The sequence below is a fragment of the Maylandia zebra genome, linkage group LG7, assembly GCF_041146795.1.
Source record: "Maylandia zebra isolate NMK-2024a linkage group LG7, Mzebra_GT3a, whole genome shotgun sequence".
Lineage (NCBI taxonomy): Eukaryota > Metazoa > Chordata > Actinopteri > Cichliformes > Cichlidae > Maylandia > Maylandia zebra.
This window is the reverse complement of record NC_135173.1, coordinates 36,388,059-36,409,595: the sequence shown is the minus strand read 5'-3', so window position 1 is coordinate 36,409,595 and position 21,537 is coordinate 36,388,059. Positions and strand designations below refer to the sequence as shown.

General features: G+C 38.9%; 1 protein-coding gene across 5 annotated transcripts in view; it reads right to left on the bottom strand.

Annotated features, from left to right (window-relative positions):
* whrna (whirlin a) overlaps positions 1-21,537 on the bottom strand; it is a 232,820-nt gene that overhangs the window by 146,698 nt on the left and 64,585 nt on the right. The window lies entirely within an intron of this gene.

Sequence of the window (21,537 nt, the reverse complement as noted above, 5' to 3'; positions counted from 1 at the left end):
TGATTTACTGCTCTGCTTTACTGTTTATTGTGTGGATGCCTTAATAGGCATCCACACTATTGAGATCCTGTTTCTCTTTCTTCTTTATTATTATTCCGGGTGTTTCCGTACACTTTTTGCCGTGGATCTACTTCCACAATTTTTGTGCTATTTTCACCGTTCAAACTCTAAACTGTTCTGCTCTTTCTGCTAATGCCGGCTATGACTTTTGGTGTTTATTACTATTAAACTTTTTAAAATATTACACTTTTTTCCTTTAATTTGTCCCATTGAAATGAATGGGAAACTTCCACAATTCTGCTAAAACTTTCTTGTCTTTGAAACTTAACTACTGCCTCATACTTTTACCTAGAAACTTCATTCAAACTTTAAAATGTTCTCAAATGATTTGGCTATTCCTGTATGATTCAGCTTTTTCAGATCTTCTACCGTTTTAATCTTATCCCTCTTTGAGTTTTCAGTTGCAAAATTGTGATTTTTCAGAAAATACATGCGTTGCTATGGTTGCTATGCAATTAACTCAGAGGGGACAGTGAAACTGTTTGAATTTTCTCTTCATGTCCAAACAACTTCTTGCTACTCGCTCAATTTCCACTCAAGCCCCACAAATTATACACCAAAACGTAGGTATTTTTGCTGGCTTTCAGAAAATGTCACTATCATTGTTGTGGGACTCATAGATATTTTGCAAATCTCCTCAGAGTAACACAAAGTCAGAAAACTCTCCATATAAACTCAATGGAGAGTTTGTTCAAAATCACCGCTGGATTTCTCTAATGAGAGGCATTTTCAAATTGTCATATCTCCTTAACGAAGCGAAGTTAAGACATGAGGCTTGTCCCCGTATATGTTCAGACACTCCTGACGCTCACAATTCAAGAATTTCTTTCTCACCTATTACCGTTCTGAAATGAGTTGGACTTGTTTGAGGGTAGGAAATTTGTCCCTCGCTCAGATTTCATCAGATTTCAATCTCTGGAAATGAACCACTTTTTTCTCTCGTCATATCTTTTTGATGGATTTCCACAGAGCCCTGAAAATTTCCATGACTGTTCACCAAAGCCTGCTGTTTCTTACGGTGAAAGAATGATTTTGATGCTCCATATAGATTTAGAGTTACCAAAGGTTGTTTGAGCGCAAGTCAAGGCAGTTTTTGCTTCGCCTCTACTCAGTTACAGTGTATTACAAGTCATATATCTTTAAGAATTTATGTTTTATCTCTGAATTATGAAGACCTGAAGATTCCCCCATCTCTTCTGAATAAAACGATGCCTGAATGACCGTTCTAGCCTCTACGGTTAGGAAATTATGGCCATTTGTTTGAGGGGAATCCTGAATGTCAGAAATACACTGAAGAAAACTCACACTTCTCTCTGTGTCTGTGTGTGTAAGGGCTGACTACAGCAGGTGCAGCTAATTTAACTGACCTACATATACCAAGCCCAGACTCTCCACAGCTCCTGTTCCCTTTACTGTCTGTGTATGTGTGTCTGTGTATCAATATTTCTCCTATGTTTAGGTATTACTCCTCAATCATAGTATTTCTGCTAAAGCAAAGTACTTCTACTACATCTAAGTACTTTTGCCAAATCATAGTATTTCTGCTAAATCATAGTATTTCTGCCAATTCATAGTATTTTTGCAAAATCATGGTATTTGTGCAAAATCATGGTTTTGGGGCCAAATATTTCTGTTATTTTATAATATATGTGCTGAATATATTATATGTGCCAAATCATAGTATTTATCCCAAATTATAGTATTTATGCCAAATTACAGTATTTCTGCTAAAACGCAGAAATAGTACCTTTTAGCAGGAATTTCTACCAAAAGATAGTACTTCTGCTAAATCAGAGTATTTCTGCTAAACCAGAGTATTCCTGCCAAATCATAGTATTTGTACTGAAACATGGTACTTCTGCCCAATCATAGTATTTATACCCAATCATAGTATTTCTGCTAAATCATAGCATTTGTGCCAAATCATGGTATTTGTGCAAAAACATAGTATGTCTGCAAAACCATAGTATATCTCTTATGTTATAGTATTACTACTAAGGCATAGTATTTCTGCCAAATCATAGTATGTGTGCCAAATCGCAGTATTTATACCAAATCACAGTATTTGTGGTAAAACATAGTATTTCTGCCATATTGTGGTATTTGTGCAAGAACATTGAACTGTTATGTTATAGTATTACTACTAAGTCATAGTATTTCTGCATTGTTATAGTATTTGTACTAAAACGTAGTATCTCTGCCAAGTCATAGAATTACTGCAATTTCATAGTTTTTTTTAGGAAATCTGTTATGTTATAGTATTACTACTAAGTCATAGTATTTCTGCCAAATCACAGTATTTGTTCCAAAGCATCGTATTTGTATGGAGTCATAGTATTTCTTCTAAATCATAGTATTTCAATCAAATCTCAGTAGTTGTTGTTAAAACGCAGTATTATTGCCAAATCATAGTATTTGTACCCAATCATAGTATTTCTGCTAAATCATAGCATTTGTGCCAAATCATGGTATTTGTGCAAAATCATAGTATGTCTGCAAAACCATAGTATATCTTTTATGTCATAGTATTACTACTAAGGCATAGTATTTCTGCCAAATCATAGTATTTGTACTAAATCATAGTACTTGTGCCAAATCATAGTATTTGTTGAACATCATAGTATTGGAACCAAAACATAGTATTTGTCCCAAAGCATCGTATTTGTATGGAGTAATAGTATTTCTTCTAAATCATAGTATTTCAATCAAATCTCAGTAGTTGTGTTAAAATGCAGTATTATTGCCAAATCATAGTATTTGTACCCAATCATAGTATTTCTGCCCAATTAATAATTCTGTTATGTTATAGTATTACTACTAAGTCGTAGAATATCTGTTATGTTATAGTGTATCTGCGGAATATAGTATGTGTGCCAAATCGTAGTATTTACACCAAATCACAGTATTTTTGCTAAAACATAGTATTTCTGCCATATTGTGGTATTTGTGCAAGAACATTGAACTGTTATGTTATAGTATTACTACTAAGTCATAGTATTTCTGCGTTGTTATAGTATTTGTGCTAAAACGTAGTATCTCTGCCAAGTCATAGAATTAATGCAATTTCATAGTTTTTTTTTAGGAAATCTGTTATGTTATAGTATTACTACTAAGTCATAGTATTTCTGCCAAATCATAGTATTTGTACTAAATCATAGTACTTGTGCCAAATCATAGTATTTGTTGCACATCATAGTATTAGAACCAAAACATAGTATTTGTCCCAAAGTATCGTATTTGTATGGAGTAATAGTATTTCTTCTAAATCATAGTATTTCAATTAAATCTCAGTAGTTGTGTTAAAATGCAGTATTATTGCCAAATCATAGTATTTGTACCCAATCATAGTATTTTTGCCAAATCGTGGTATTTGTGCCCAAATAATAATTCTGTTATGTTATAGTATTACTACTAAGTTGTAGCATATCTGTTATGTTATAGTGTATCTGCGGAATATAGTATGTGTGCCAAATCATAGTATTTATACCAAATCACAGTATTTGTGCTAAAACATAGTATTTCTGCCATATTGTGGTATTTGTGCAAGAACATTGAACTGTTATGTTATAGTATTACTACTAAGTCATAGTATTTCTGCGTTGTTATAGTATTTGTGCTAAAACGTAGTATCTCTGCCAAGTCATAGAATTACTGCAATTTAATAGTTTTTTTTAGGAAATCTGTTATGTTATAGTATTACTACTCAGTCATAGTATTTCTGCCAAATCATAGTATTCGTGTGAATTTGTATACTGTAATATCACTGTATTATGTAGTGGCTAAGTAGGGGCTGTTTACTAAGTGCATCAGTGTAAATAGGTCATCTCTTGTGTTGGAGTGCCCTCTTGTGGCGCCTTTTGGGTAGTGCCTTAGTAAACGGGAACCCTGTAAAAAGTGGCATCAGACTGATTTGTAGTGGAGGAATTTGTTACCAGTTTTCTTAATCTTTAATCTGTATGCATGTTGTAATGCATACCCTGTTCTTAATCATAGAAACCACACCATATCACCTCTCCACATCCTCCTACTGTATGCCATACCTCCCTGTACCATCCATCTGACCGCAATAAACTCCACCTGTGGTAATCTAATCCCTGGATGTCAGCCTCTCCTTCTGACCGAGGATAGTTATAGTATTTGAGCCAAATCATAGTATTTGTGCTAAAACATAGTATTTCTTCCAAATCATAGTATTTGTGCCAAAGTATAGTATTTCTTCCAAATCATAGTATAACTGCACAATAAAGGTTCTTGAGCCACATCAGTGTTTGTGCCAAATCTTAGTATTTCTTCTAAATCCTAGTAATTCTGCTCAATGATAGAATTTCTGCTATGCTTTAGTACTTTTTTCCTAGATTGTAGTACTTCTGCTAAGTCAAAGTATTTCATGTAAATCATAGTATTTCTACCAAGTCCCAATGTTTCTGCTAAATCATAAATAATGTTTTAGTACAAATTGTATGATTTGGTGGAACTTTCTGTGTTCCAGCACAAATGCTATGATTTGGCAGGAAAAAAATATTATTTAGTATAAATACTAAGTTTTAGCAGAAATGCTATGTTTAAACTTTAAAAAATTCTGCTATTTCTGCTGATGTGTGTTATGACTTTTGACCATTGAAATGAATGGAACACATTATCAATGTGGTCACTGATTTTGCATGATGGGCTGAGCTGTGCTTTACCTCAGTGAGATAAGCATCCGTTCTCAGACTGGGAGGCCTGGGTTCAAATCCAGCTTATGGCAACATTTCTTTCACTTAACAGTTAAACTTTTTTTAAACTCTTTTCAACACAAATTTCATTTTATTCACCCCTTATCAGCAAAATTTTCAGTTTTTTTAACCCCTTTTCAGCACAAATCCAAACTTTATCAGCTCTTTTTCAGCAAAAACCTCTTTTCAGCAGAATTCTGCTCATTCAACTCTTTTCAGCAAAATTTTCAGTTTTTTCTGCTGTTTTCAGAAAAAAACTCTTTTCAGCAGAATTCTGCTCATTCACCTCTTTTCAGCAGAAATTCTGCTGATTGAACTCTTTTCAGCAGAATTTTCACCCCCTTTTTTTTTGCCCAAATTCTGCTAGCACAATTGTCAATCTCTCCACCTTTTCTTTGTGAGAAAGTGTTTGGCTCAGTGAGCTAAATAGCTGCCCTTTGATCAGGAGGGCCAGGTTCGAATCCTGCTCAGGGCATCTTTTTTTTTTTTTTTTTTTTTGTTTCAACTTTTTCCGCTTTTTTCAGCAGATATCTTCAGCCGTTAAGGCATCCACACTGCATTTTCGCAGGAAATGCAAATTTTTCTAGTTTGATTTGGGTTTACAAAAGCAGAGAGGGGCAAGGAGACAGGAAAATAGGAGGGGATGCAAATGAGTGCATGCGACAAAGGGGAAACAGATTCATACTCTGAAGTCCTGTGCATGTTTTGTTACCCTGCATTAGTCATGCATCATTTACAAACATAAGTCTGGAAAATCACCGTAGAGCTGCAAAGTTTCCAAGTTTCTGATAACATCAGTCAATCATAAAAAAGATTAGACATTTGGTTTTCCAAAGGGCTTTGATTTAATGTCTTAAATCATCATACTTCTGCTGTGAGCACTATCTGGGCGCACACATTTACCGCAGCATGCTGAACACATAATCGGCCATGCCATAAATCAATCAATACCAACCGACAGAAAACCACTAACTTCAACTGAACAGACAGTTTCAACTCCAGTTGTTTTATCCTCATCTTTTTATCCTACTCGTCTTCCTCCCTTCCTATCAGCGATTGTAAAGAGCCTGATTTAGATCCAGAGAACTCATGGTCAGCTTCTCATCCCATCTCAGAAATCAAGAGGAAGAAAAGCAGGTGCAGCCAAAAATTACATAAGCTTTCAGGTAATAAACAAATGCAATCAACGACTGCCAAAAATGCCATCAAAGCCTATTTCATCTCCATTCTGCTGAATAATCTCAACCGGGAAACCTTTCTGAAATATGAATGAAAAACATCCAAATAAGAGCCTCTACGAACACCTTAAAATACATCTTCTTTATGAGCTCCCTGTTCCCCACGTGCCTGGCAAGTCAAAAGCCATTTAGAGCTTTTATATAATATGAGTTTATGAACATACTGAAGCTTTTTATGGGGCCAGTAGTAGGCTGGGAAAGCATTCAGAATACTGCAGTCAGCACCAATAAATAAGCCCTACTCAAGACCAAGTAGCAGTCAATGCCACATCGGTCCATGGAGGATACTTAGGGGGGCAGCCAATTAAATATACAGGTGAGTGGGACAGGTGGTCATGAATAATGCTGCAGAGACCAGCTTATTTGGGTTTAGCCATTTGCACAGGTTTTCCATCTGTGTTTACCTGCATTTGTCAAGGTGCTGCATCTGGCTAAAAGAGATTAAACTTAAACTGAAATGAAATGTCTGTGGCTTTACCTTGGTTCACTCATTCATCTCGTTAATGCTAGCCGGTCGTCACGGCAAAGCTACGAGAGCGTCTCTCAGCATGGGCCCGAAAAAAGTTCTGTCAGCCGAGGAAGGAGACGATATTAAGAAGTCGCTGGAGTTTATGACAGAGGAGATTTCTACTGTCAAACTGCAGCAGAAAGCCATCCTGGACCTGGTCGAGGAAGTTAAGGCTCTCCGCATCCAGAACGCCGAGAAGGATCGGCGGCTGGCGTACCTGGAGAACAGAGTGGCGGATTTGGAGCAGTACACCCGGATGAACGATGTTATCATCACGGGGCTTCGCATCAAACCCCGGTCATACGCCCGGGCGGTCGCCACTGACAATGTAGGAGGGCCAGGAGAGGAAGATGTCAACTCCACGGAGCATCAAGTGGTTACCTTTCTACGGTCCAAAGGTGTGGAAGTGGATTATAACAACATTGAGGCTTGCCACCCTCTACCCCGAAAAAATGACAGTAACAAACCAGCCATCATTGTGAGATTTGCAAACAGAAAACAGAAAACAGCACTGTTAAAACAAGGAAGGAAACTGAAAGGATCCGATGTCTTCATGAACGAACATCTGATAAAAAGAAATGCGGACATTGCCAGGAAAGCACGTTACTTGAAGAAACAGGGAAAAATTCAAAATACATGGACCACCAACTGCAAAGTATTCATTAAACTCAATGGAACACCGGAACAAGCCAAAGTGTTGGTCATCAGAAATATGGAAGAGCTGGACAAATACTGAGGTCAACTTACTCTGGAGGTATGAATACACATGTGACGTGACACACAACACAACACATGGCACAGTCCAAAAGAACTTCATCTGCATCCGGCAACAATATCAACATGACTCATTGGAATTCTCTTTATGATAATCTGGAACTGAGAACATTTCGATACACAGACCATAATGTTCTAGACTTAGAAAAGGATATAGACCCGGAAAATAATTTCTTCTACAACATCAGCTGTAACTGCTGCTACTTCACTGATGAACAGTTTAAGCACACCATCAACACGGAAAATAAATTATCAATAATCCATTTTAATAGCAGAAGTCTGTATGCCAACTTCAACAATATAAAGGAATATCTAAATGAGTTGACAAATCCATTTGGAATTATTGCCATTTCTGAAACATGGATCAATGCGGAGAAAGGAATGGACTTTGGACTGGAGGGATATGAAGTGAATTTTGTAAATAGAAGGAACAAGAGTGGAGGGGGAGTAGCTGTGTATGTGGATAAAAACCTAAACTACAAGGTGGTAGAAAGTATGACAACTGTAATTGATAATTTACTAGAATGTATAACAATTGAAATTTATAAGGAAAAAGAAAAAAATGTAATAATTAGCTGTATATATAGAACACCTGGCTCTAGTATTCAAGTATTTAATGACTTCATAGAGGAAATATTCTCTAAAACAAATCAAAAAGTTATGTTTATCTGTGGTGATTTTAATATTGACCTGTTGAATCCAAAAAAGCATAAAATGACCGACGAATTCCTAAACACTATGTACAGTTTGAGTTTACATCCTAAAATAACCAGGCCTAGCAGAATTACACCACATTGTGCCACCTTACTTGACAATATTTTCACTAACAATATGGAAAACAACATTGTGAGCGGAATATTAATTAATGACATCAGTGATCACCTACCAGTTTTTGCAGTTTATGACACTAATTATAAGAAAAATCAGCATGAAGAACAACTGAGATACAGACGTGTAAGGACAGAAGAAACTATGACTGCATTTAAGAACGATCTATTAAATCAGGACTGGGACAAGGTGTACAAAGAAGCTGATATCGATATTGCATATGGCATATTTTTAAGAATATTCATGGAGTTGTACGATAAAAACTGTCCAACAATAAAATACAACAGAAAGCACAAATATTCAGATAGACCATGGCTCAACTAAGGGTTTACAAAATGCATGTAAAAAGAAAAATACACTCTATAGGGAATACCTAAAACAAAGAACAAAAGAAGCTGAAAATAAATATAAAAAATACAAAAATAAGTTGACCAATATTATACGTGTATGTAGAAAGGAGTATTATAGTAAAATATTGAACAACAATAAACATAATATGAAAGGAATATGGGATGTTTTAAACGGTATCATTAAAAATAATTCTGGACAACAAAGTTATCCACAATACTTTATCGATAATGGCAATATTATGGAAAACACTGCTGATAAGGTCAACAGCTTTAATCATTATTTTGTAAATATTGGACCAAAACTGGCAGAACAAATTCCTGAGTCACTGCCATCAGTAGAATGTAGTGAAAACCTGATTGATAGGAACCCTAACTCAATGTTCCTCACATCAGTGGAGGAAAAAGAAATAATTGACATTGTACACATGTGTAAATATAAAACATCCACTGATTGTAATGATATTGACATGAAAATCGTCAAGAAGGTCATTGAAGGAATTGTAGGACCTCTAACATATATTTGCAACTTATCATTTCAGACGGGAAAAGTGCCAAACAAAATGAAAATAGCTAAAGTTGTGCCGCTGTATAAAACCGGGGATAGACGCCACTTCACAAATTACAGGCCTGTTTCTTTACTACCACAATTCTCCAAAATCCTAGAAAACCTGTTTAATAAACGATTAGACAAATTCTTAGATAAATATAAATTACTCTCTGACAGTCAATATGGATTCAGATCAAAAAGATCAACATCTCTGGCATTAATCGAATCAATTGAGGAGATTACGAATGCTATAGATCAGAAACAGTATGCAGCTGGAGTATTTCTGGATCTCAAGAAAGCATTCGACACAATCAATCATGACATATTAATTAATAAACTGGAACGGTATGGGATTAGGGGGGTTGTACTGCAATGGGTGAAAAATTATTTAAGTGACCGGAAACAATTTGTGAAGCTGGGTGTCCATTCCTCATCATGCTTGGACATTGCTTGTGGTGTTCCACAAGGCTCTGTACTGGGTCCAAAATTATTTATTATTTATATAAATGATATTTGTAAGGCATCTGATATATTAAAATTAGTATTATTTGCAGATGACACAAATATTTTTTGTTCTGGGGGGAATCTAAAGGAGCTGCTGGATACAATTACTTCAGAAATGTGCAAAATTAAAAAATGGTTTAACAGGAACAAACTATCGCTAAATCTAAGTAAAACTAAAATTATCTTATTTGGGAATTCCCTTAGAAATGCACAAGTGCAGATTCATGTAGATGGTGTGGAAATTGAAAGAGTACTTGAACATAAGTTTCTTGGTGTGATTATAGATGATAAATTAAACTGGAAGTCTCATATAAATCATATACATAACAAAATTTCAAGAAGTGTCTCAATCTTGAGTAAAGTAAAACACATTCTGGATCACAAATCACTCCACATTCTCTATTGTTCCCTGATTGCACCGTATTTGAATTACTGTGCAGAGGTTTGGGGCAATACTTACAAATGTTCGCTATCATCAATCTTTATATTACAAAAAAGGGCCATAAGGATAATCCATAAAACTGGTTACAGAGATCATACAAATCCACTATTCTTAAAATCAAAAATTCTAAAATTCACAGATCTGGTTCATTTTCTCACAGCACAAATTATATATAAAGCAATAAATAACCTGCTTCCTGACAATATTCTAAAAATGTTTTCTAAAAGGGAACGGGGATACAATTTGAGGGGGGAATTAAATTTAAAACATCCTCGTATCCGTACAACATTGAAAAGTTTTTGCATCTCTGTGTGTGGAGTGAAGCTGTGGAACAGACTAAGTAAAGATATGAAGCAATGTCCAAGCATGGCGCAGTTTAAAAAGCGGTTTAAGGATATGGTTTTTACAGGGTACAGGGAAAAGGTAGAGATTTGATAGGGTGTTCTTGTCTAATATTTTCATGTGTGTGCGCATGCACGGGTTTGTTGGTATGGGTATATATGTATGTGTATATGTATGTGTATATATATATATATATATGTATGTGTGTATGTGTGTGTATGTATATATATATATATATATAAATAAAATTGTAGGTTGTGTATCCTTCAGGTGTTAATGGGGTTATTGAAAATGTGCGTATGTGTGTATATACGTAGGTATGGATAGATAGAAACATATATGTGTATATATTTAAAAAAAAAAAAAAAAAAAAAAAAATTACACATAATATATAATGTAATTACAAGGAGGTATTTCTGTAGTCTATTGATACTAGATAGTGGAAAAGGGGTGGGATTAAATAAGCTTATGCTTCTTCCTGCTCCTTTTTGAACATGGACGTTATTTGGAGTTGTGGTTGCTCGTTTTCCTTTTGTTTGCTTTGTTCATTTGTCTCTTTTAATTCTATTTTTTTTTTTTTATACTTTTTCAACATGTTCAAAATAAAGATTCAATCAATCAATCAATCAATCAATCAATCAATGCTATTCTTGCATTCCAAATATGTTTTCCTTTTCTAAAAAAAAAAAAAAAAAAAGAAGAAGAAAAGTCAAAACTGAGACTTTTCTTTCTGAAGTGTGTCTCTGTCTCTCTTCAGAAGGTCTTGGTGCTCAGACTGAATCCCGCTGGAACAATGCAAGTATTCTGCATCTGCAGAGGTCTGCAAAGGCCTGAGAAGAAACTCGCTCCTCTAATTTTAAGGGAGTAAACAAGGCAACATAAGAGAAGGCTGCACAAGCAAATTATGTTTATTTTGTCAATATTTTTAATAAATACAGGTATAAACTTAAGCAGTTTTAAAGAAAGATCATTTCCACATTTTTAGACTCAGCTGTAAATTTTTCTAAATTCTTTGACTCTTTCTACTGGAGAAACACCAGCTCTACAGCATTTGCATTTCTGGACAAATGAGTGGACCTGAATCAGGGTTTTCAACGCTAATAAGGCATCCCAATCCACCCATCCATCTTCCCTCATTTATCCAACGCAGGGATTCTACAGCAGCTGGTTAAGCAGGTTTTCGCAGGCATTCTTTTCCTTTTTTTTAAGTTTCTCCTGTGGGATGTTGCTGCACTTCCAGGCCAGATGAGATAATAATCTCTCTAGCGGTTTCTGAGTTTACCCCAGGGTCTTCTCCCAGTATGGTGTTTGCTGAAAACCTCCAATGGGAGGTGCACAGGAAGTTTTCTGATTAGATGTCAAAACCACCCCAGCCTTGTGATAAAAAAAGAGAACGGTACGCTTTAAAGAACCACAGACCACAGGTGAGGGTTGGAATGTATATCGACTTGTAAATCAAGCACTTTGCCTTCCGGCACAGCTCTCTTTACCAAGGCCAATGTGCAGACCATCTCATTCTTCAGTTTTCCATCATTTTTGATACTTTAATTTAAGCTTGTTTAGTTATGTGCCAACCGATGACACAAGAACAATCAGACATTGGTGTTAAAAAATGGGAAATTATTTTCACTCTGTCACTGTTGAAAATATCGTTGTTGAAAACAATATAGACCTCCAATATATTAGAGTACTTGAGATTTTGTCTCATTTGTAACTGCAAAGTAATTAGCTTCTCTGCCCAGCCATTAAGAGCCGTTTAAGCCTTCACTGATTTCAAATACTTATCTCAACTGTTCCATCTAGGACATAAGTCTTGTATCTTTCAGCTAATCACATAAAGCAGAAAGACTGATGCTCTCTGCCTCCGACACAGGCTCTTAAAGCTGAGATGTGTCATTATTATTATTCATTATTATTCTGTCTCATTTCCGGTCTTATCCATATTCCAAAGTTTTTTGTCAACTGAAGTTAAACTAAAAATAAAACCTCTAATTTCCAACGTGGAAAAAGTCTCGGTGACCTTTTCATACACCAATTTGTAACATCTGTTTGCTTTGACACCATTTTTTTTAAGGTGGAAAAACTACTCCGAAATTCTTCTCGTACTTCATAGATGCACTAGTGACAGGACCTTTCCACAGCAGATATTTTGACTTTATATGAAAAGCACCAGGGTCACTAATAACATTACTCCTCAAGTGTTTCCCTGACTGTGTGACAGTGAGTCAGCAATAACAACAGCCGGACGCTTCATCAAACAGCGCGCTAGTGGGTGGAAATACACTTGACACAGTATTTTCACTTTGTTTACAAAAATGGCAGCACCCTACTAGCTTTGTGTATCATGCATTTAAAATTATGCACGGTCAGAAGCGAGCTGGACAGCATTTGTGTCACAGTGGAATTACAGCACCTGTTTTCATTTGCATTTGAATTAAAATACTGTATTTGAATCCCTAATAAACTTTCAGAGTTTAGCTCTTTATTTTACACATGTGTACAGCTAAATCTCAGCTCCAAAGTAACAAGTAGCATCAGACAGGACCATGATGTCAAATGCATGCTGGTGTTTTCTAGCTCCACACTGTCATAGAAATTTCATGGCTATATAAAAATAATGTCAAAGTCATTCTCCAACCCTGTTTGACGTGTAACTTTGCACACTCTGTGACACTGTCCTATGAATTCAAAGACCTCTGAGGAGGCAGCACTGCAGTGACCGCCTGAAGACATACACGCGCTGTCAAGCCACCTTCCAGCACCCTGCAGTTCTGCTCTGTCTTAAGAATGGCCATCTCCCTGCAATACGCAGCTGTTTTTCACGCTTTCAGTGCTCAGCTATGCAGAAAATTAACTCCAGCGGCTACAGCATTTCCACACAAGCCAACCTAAACACAGTCTCCACCTTTATCCACTCCCTACATCTCGTTTCCTCCTCCTTTCTCTCCTGGATGCGGAATCAAGATGACGTTTCCTATACACCTGCAAACATCCATCTACTCCGTCACATCAGCAGCAGTCAATCACCTGGACACTATTTTATTTGCAAGCATGCATTAAATCTTCTGTCCGCACTGTGTACCAGCACATTATTCACAAGGTCCCCTCCCTAAACTCATTGTATTATCTGTCGATCCATCCATTTTCTTAACTGCCCATCCAGCTTGGGTTTGCAGCAGGGCTGAAGCCTATCCCAGCTGTCACTGGGCAAGAGGCACAGTACAAGCTTGACAGGTCAGCAGTCCACAACAATGCCAACACAGAGACAGACAACCACAAAACCTTCACCTTCATCCCGTGGCTAAGTCACAATCAAGAAGCGCAAGGGGCAAGGGAACACAAGTTGTTGTTTTTTTTCTTTTGCTGCATTGTCCACAGATGTAACATTTAACAAAAACCTCCCAACAGGTAGGGCAGTAATGTGCATGATACGTTAAGAACTTTAATAACCTATGAAGAGTGGAAAACACAGACGTTCTAAGTGACCTTAAAGTGGGCTTAAAGTGCCTAACTGGAAAGCACTTTGGCTCAACTGCAGCCGTTTTAAATGTGCTAAATAAATAAAAATGATTCAACTTAAGTTGTTCCCGGGTCAAATCTGGCCTTTGAGACTGCTTGTTGTGCATCCTTTCCCCTTCATTTTCAAGTAATCTCTCCAGCAGCCCTGAAACAATAAAGTCTAGAGCCCTATAATTCTGTTATTTTAGCAGTTGGGTCAGGTCTGCTCTTGTAGTGCACTGGCTTGTAGTATAATATGACAGAGGCTATAAATAACATAGAATTTCTACAACAGAAAAGTGCCATTAAAGTGTATTCTTTACGTTAAAACTATTAATAAAAACATGGCAGTTGGGATACTGTTAGAATAGAACCAAGATGCCTCCTACTGCTAAATATTATCTCTCAGTTAGCCTCAGCAGTAAAGGGGTGCCAGACAAATCTTCACTGGCACAGGGCACAGACGTGTGCACACACACACAAACACGCAATGAGTCTTTCATTTTGCTGTCAGCTGTCACTGTCGCTATGAGCGCCTTCCCTCTTCCCCCTCCTTGTCCACACACCCATTTATGGCAGTGGCAGGTCTAAAAAGGCGTGGGAGGACAGGGGATGTAGAAACAGATGGATGCTGGCACCAGCCGAAAACCAGAGTCTGGCAGAAATGGGCCCAAAGAGAGGCCGAAAGAGACTACCCCATCTGGGCTTGATTCTGCTCAACCAGCCAGCAGCAAACCACGGATTCAGAAAACAAGAATAAAGGGTCCTGTCGCCTGAACACATGTTACTTTTCTGCACTGTTCTGATCTGATTTACAGTTTTGGCTTCACAGCAAATATTTAAAGTAACTATGTGAGTTAGTCAATTTGAATGTTATGATTTTATTTTTATTCCATCTTCAGTGAAGCTATACGTTCAAACAACAAATCGTATGTCATGCCCTCTGCCTCCTCTTCCTACAAGACAGGAGTGTTTCTCTTCCCTTTCTTTCTCCCTGTACATGTCTCTCTGTTGTCTTTTAATTATAAGAGTGGGATCAGGTGCACAGAGTGGGGCAGTCAGCTGCTATCTATCTCCAATCTTCTACTACTTGGCTGCCAGTTCATAAACTACAGCTACACAGTTAGTCATGTTTGAGCAATTCTTCTAGCTTCTTCAAGTCTTAATGGAAAATTCTGCACTTCACGTGCGTGCAGTTGTCCTGGATGTGACTCCTTCCACCGTACTCGCTTTTTGCTTGCCTGCAATCCTCGCTAGACTTGCTCAGTTTCACTGCTTGTTCTCTCTCTTACTGGCTCTGCCAATTCGGCAGCTCCTGTTACAGGCTCTTCTGCTATCCACCTGTAACCTCTACTCATCTGTTAACACAGTCTCTGCTGGATTCTGAATCCCTGCTACTGTGTTTCTCATATTTATTGTCTCTAAAACACAATCTCAAAATCATAACAATACACAAGTACAATCACAAGTACAGTCAGCAACTTTCCGAAATGTGTGTTTGCTTGTGTTCAGTTTGTTCATGCCTTCCAGGGTGCCACTGTTTGAAACTTTTCGAAATGTCTAACACTAGCTAAAACAGAAATTTGCCGACTACATAGTATCGGATCAAGATCTCCCCTGAGTTCTAGCTCACAGATATTTATTAATTATTAACATTTATTTAGGCAGGTAGCAAAACTCTTGAGATTTTAATCTAGCATTTTTTTTTAATTGCAAGAGAATGCATGTCCAAACATGGGAGAACATGCAAACTTTACAAAGAAACGGCCTGACAGGGTTTGGACCTGTGAGATACTGATGACAACCACTGTTTCACCATACTGGAGTCGATCCGATAAGAGATGAAGTTAACCACTGAAGCCCCACGCCCTGGTACCTGGGGCAAAAAGGAGGATTTCATGTCTAACCGGTTATAACACGGGGTGAGAAATATAAGTCCCAACATGTGTGGTATCCACAGAAACCAATGAATCTCAGCTAAAATCTCATATAAACCATTTCTACAACCACCAAACACAACGAAAACAAGCCATAATTAAACAGACAGTTACATAAATGCGCACAAGTCCACTAAACAAACAAAACCCAACAAGAAATTCTTCAAACTTCATGTAACTGGCTAAAGAAAGGCTGGTTATCTTCCAGAGCTATCACTGACTCCAAACTCCAAGTTTCACCACACTCTGACCAACATTTACTGAATGAGCTGTATAAGAAGACCACAAAAACACACAGCGGCACTAATGCGCTAAGACAGAAATTGGCTTACCGTCGTGATTTGCTCCGTTATTTTCACCGGTAGCCACGTGATTATCAGCAGTTACCACGCCCACCTAGCCGCATCAGAGCAGTTTTCCATCAACAACCTCCATTTTAGACCCACCTACAGACAAGTAGGTGTAAATTTGCAGTAAATTTGGGCCCACGTGGATTATGGCCTTGCAACGTCTCATTGGTTGAAGTGGTGAATGTGGCATCGTTACTATGATTCTATTGGCTCAAACGATTAAAAAGAGGTGTCAGTCATGTTTGTGAAGGTTCTCAGTCATCCAGGTCATCGTAGTCTAAGAAGTTTGGAAAGAAAAGCGTCTGGACTTCTTTAAGTTGCTTGAAGACGTTTCACCTCTCATCCGAGAAGCTTCTTCAGTTATGAGGTCAAATGGTGGAGAGTCCCAGATTTAAGCTCTGTGGGAGTGACCCACCAAGAGGGGCAATGGACCCCCTAATGATCCTCTACCTAAGCACATGAGCCAAGGTGTGAAAATGGGTGTGGGTCCCAATCAGTCAAGGTTTCAGGTGAGCTCATTGTGAAACCTGGCCCCACCCTATCATGTGATTTCCTGAGGTCAGATGGCCCAGGATGTGAGTGGGCGTTAAGGCGTCTGGGAAGGGATCTCAAAACTGGATTATAGATGGCAGATGCATGTCAATCATGCAAATTTACCAAAAAAACCCCCAAAAAAAAAACAAAGTTACAGCCCCTCAAAGTTTAAAGAGCCAGAGGCCAATTAAACTCCATGCACACGGCAAAAAAGGGTCATTGCCATGTAAATGTGTGGGTAATTCTTCACAAATATATTTTTTTAAAAAGCATTTTAGGCCTGTTAATAAAATTAATTAATTTCTGCTCTTTAATACCTAAAAAATTCAACTGGCATGGTGTCCAATTGTGTGCCATAATTGGACATTTTTGTACAATGTCTGGATATTCATGTATTGACAGTGCTGTAATTTTTCACTGTTTCACTTCAGAAACATAAATCTTTGCACAGATGTTGTTTATATGTCGGTCACTGAATTTCTGGAATGAAATGTGAACTGAGGCATATTTTTAAAAGGGTTATATGCTTTAAAAAAAAAAAAAAAGCAAGGATAAAATCTACGTACTTTTTCTGTGTTCCAGTCTCAGTAACTTTGACACAGTAATATCTGCTTCAATATTTACACCTCTGATGACATTTCACAAGTGTTAGCTTTATTTTGATACTAAGATTGTAAGGACAGAGTTTGTAATTACAGAGAAATAATCAATTAATTTGGGGCATTTCATTTTCGAGCAGGAAGCTCAGAAACCCCTTTGGGGCTTAAGAGGTTAAGTAATACAAATCAGATTAACAACAAAATGCAAACATAATGAGGAAGAGCAGGCCAATTGAGAATGAAGCAAACATTGCAAGCATGCTTACCATCAACCATTTCCAGGTGTGTCATCTCGCGAAAAACAAACAGAACACCTGTTGGAGTTGTATGTGTGAAATACACTAAAAGTATTGACCTAAAAGTATTGCCAAAAGTATTGACCTATCCAAATCATTGAATTCAGGTGTTCCAATCACTTCTATGGCCACAGGTGAGCTTCTTTTTCAGAGCCAAGTGCCGCTTTTAAAAAAAGTAGTGCTTGGCTCTTTAGTTTCAGTGAAAGGAACTCCTAATGCATACAAAGACGTTTTGGACAATTTCATGCTCCCAAATTGGAACAGTTTGGGGACGGCCCCTTCCTGTTCCAATATGACTGTGCACCAGTGTACAAAGCAAGGTACATAAAGACGTGTGAGTGAGTTTGGTGTTGAAGAACTTGTCTAGCCTGCATAGAGTCCTGATCTCAAGCCGACAGAACACTTTCGGGATGAATGGGAGCAGAGACGGCGAGCCAAGCTATCTCGTCCAACATCAGTGTCTGATCTCACAAATGAGATCAGAGTTGAAGCTGATATAGCTGCAAAGGGCGACCCAGCATGAATCTAAAGGGAGACGAATACCTTTGGCAATATAGCGTACATTGAAGCTGCTGATGATATAGATCTGCCCACTGCTATTCAATATAGCTTTTTAAGTGAAGATTATACCAATATCTGATCCAAACATTATATCAGTGGGGCAAAAAAGTATTTAGTCAGCCACCGATTGTGCAAGTTCCCCCACTTAAAATGATGACAGAGGTCAGTAATTTGCACCAGAGGTACACTTCAACTGTGAGAGACAGAATGTGAAAAAAAAATCCATGAATTCACATGGTAGGATTTGTAAAGAATTTATTCGTAAATCAGGGTGGAAAATAAGTATTTGGTCACCTCAAACATGGAAAATCTCTGGCTCTCACAGACCTGTAACGTCTTCTGTAAGACGCTTTTCTGTCCCCCACTCGTTACCTGTACACAGCAAATTCAAAAGTGTTAAATTTTTTGGTGTTAATGGTCTTCTTGCAAAAGTAGAGTTAATTTTACTCTAAGCAGAGTCACATTCTTTTAATGTAACTGTGGCACTATGTTAAAGACAGAGACATGAAAATAGTAGCCCCCCCATTTTATTTGATGCTCAGAGACATTTTCTTTTAGTAAGGCCACTGCAATGTAAGTTTTACTGTTGTATAAGTTCCGCCAGCAGAGGGCGCTCGGTCCTGCACGCATCGGTAGCTGACGCTACACTAGAAGAAGTAGTGTCAGTGGCGAAGAGGCAGCGTACGGCCTGCGCGCCAAAGAGAACTGATTGTCTTATTTTTCTGTTTTTACAGTTTTCTGTAAAAATAAATCTGTTGCACGGGAGATGAGTTGGCCCATCATTTCAACAGTGTAACATATTTTGGCGAGCCAGCCAGGAGGTGGCGCTAGTGAGTCAACACCATCACCAACCACCTTCTTTCCCAAGAGACGAACCTTCAACCAAAAGAAATGGAATCTCTGCAACCTCTGCGTGACGAAGTGAGTGCAGCCTTGTGGCAGTTGGAGAAAGAGCATCTTGTGGATGTCTGCAGGCGACTGAAATGTTCCGGCCTGGACAGCGCAGAGTCTCACAGCAAGACCAAGAGGACACTCATCAGGTTGGCAGAGGGCATGTTTGATGATGTGGAGAAAAGTGAGGAAGAGGATCAAGTGAAACAGTTTTATAAAGACATTGCTGTATACATCCAGAGACTAAGCAAAGGGGAGAGTCAGTCAGAAAGGGAACCCCAAGGCATAGAGTCTATGCAAAAGAAAGATCTTGAGAACACCGCATGTGCTACTCCAGTACATATTGCAGATTACTCACCCAGAGCCCGACCAGAGGCAATGCGAACTCTTCAAGAGGTAACACTGAAGAGGGAGTTTAAAATCTGTGGGCAGATTGGAGAGCATGGGCAGAAGGACAAGCTATCCTATCTCAGCTTGATTCGCCAGATTGAGAATGGGAGTGAAAAAGGGCACTCGGAGACTGAAATTGTGGAAGCGGTAATTAGGGCCATTAGTCCAGGAATGCCCCTAAGAGACATGTTGGAGATTAAACGTGGGTTAACACTTAGCAAACTGCTCACCATATTAAAGGGACACTATAGGGAAGACAGCCCCACTGAGCTTTACCATCAGCTCCTCAATATCTCCCAAGAGCCCAAAGAAACTGCTTTAAACTTTGTATTTCGTGCCATTGAACTTAAAGAGAAGTTGTTATGGAAAGCGGCAAATGAGGAGACAGATGAACTGTATAGCAGAGCCACCATCCAGCGCAAATTCCTCCGCTCCATTGAAACTGGGCTGCTCAGTGACTCTATCAAGTATCAGCTACTGCCCCCCCTAAACGACATAACCATAACAGATGAAGAACTGATTGAGAAAGTCAATGAAGCTTCAAAGCTAGAAAATGAAAGATTTGAGAAACGGAAAAGGTCCACTGCAGCCAAGATTCCCAGGGTCCAAGAGCTCCAAACAGAATGCCAAACAGCCCTGACATCTGCTCAGAGCCCCTCCAAACCCAGAGAATCCCCCGCTACAGTGGCCATGACAACAGTGAAAAATAAAGAGACTAAGTCAGACACGCAGCAGATTATAGAAGAACTACGTAAAGAGATGAAACAAATGTTTATGGCTGCTATGGAAACCAGTCCCCGCCCCATGGCACCAAAGCAACGAGAAAAACGCTGTAAAAAAGTGCAAAGAAGAGGGGAAAGGAGAGAACTGCCTGCACTGTTTCAAATGTGGGCGAGAGGGCCACTACTCCCGTGGATGCCGAGCACCGAGACTGCCATCGGGAAACGGGGAGGGACTACTGAGATGGGACCAACAGTAGTCCAAAGCCCACGGTCCCATAATGAACAGTCAAGCCCACCAACATCCTCCAAAGAAACTGCAGCTAGTGTCCCATCAGCGGTAACTGAGGTTCACTGTCTACCCCCTTAACGAAAGTCACGGTTAGTAAGCCTAGTGGGAAACAGATGTACTGTGAACTGTTTTATGGACAATCACCCAGCTAAGGTGTTGTGGGATTCAGGGGCACAGTCCAGCATAGTAAATGAAAACTGGCGGCAAAACCACCTCCCTCACACAGTCGTCAGACCTGTTTCAGAACTGTTAGACAATGAGACGCTCACAGTGTTTGCTGCAAATGACACACCCATTCCCTACATTGGTTGGATAGAAGTCAGCTTCAGACTAGGCAGTGATTTGTCCCCAACCAGTGAGCTGCAAGTTCCAATATTGGTATCCAGTGACCCGGCTGTGGCCAGTGATCCCATCATTGGCTACAATGTCATTGAAGCTATCGTGAACCAGGAAGAAGTAAAGACCAAAGGAGGAAGAAAACAGCTAGCACACTATGTGAGTAAAGCATTTGAAATAACTGTACGCACTGCACATAATGTTGTCAAGCTTGTGCAGAACAGCAGTGAAGGCCCAGAGACAGGTGTGGTAAGGACTGGTGTAAGAAGAGTGCCTTTGTCAGCGAACCAAGTCACTACAGTTTATGTACGGGCACACGTTAGTTCACATGCCCGGGGCCAAGACATGCTCTTTCTACCTGATGGAGCTGACCCACAACCAGAGGGCATAATATTCAGTGATGTACTGGTGAAAATCCCAGACAGAAAAGTACCATATGTGCCCATCGCTGTGACTAACACCACAGACCACACCGTTTATCTGGAGAGCCGTAAAGTGATTGGATACCTTGAACCAGTAAAGACTGTATACACAGCTGGCATCCAGACTAAAGTAAATGAGCTGACACAAGAGAACAAAAATGGTACAGAGCTAAAGTCACACAACCCGAGTAACACACAGACACGAGAGAACCAACAGAGACCAAAGTCATGGGACCCACCAGTGGATCTCCAGCATCTGGATGAAAATCAGCGAGCGGCTGCGAGGAAGATGTTGCGAGAGGAATGTGAGGCGTTTGCATATGACAGTGACGATGTCGGCTGCATACCATCCCTGAGGATGCATATAAGCCTCCATGGCAGGGATAGCTCAGTAGGTAAAGTGG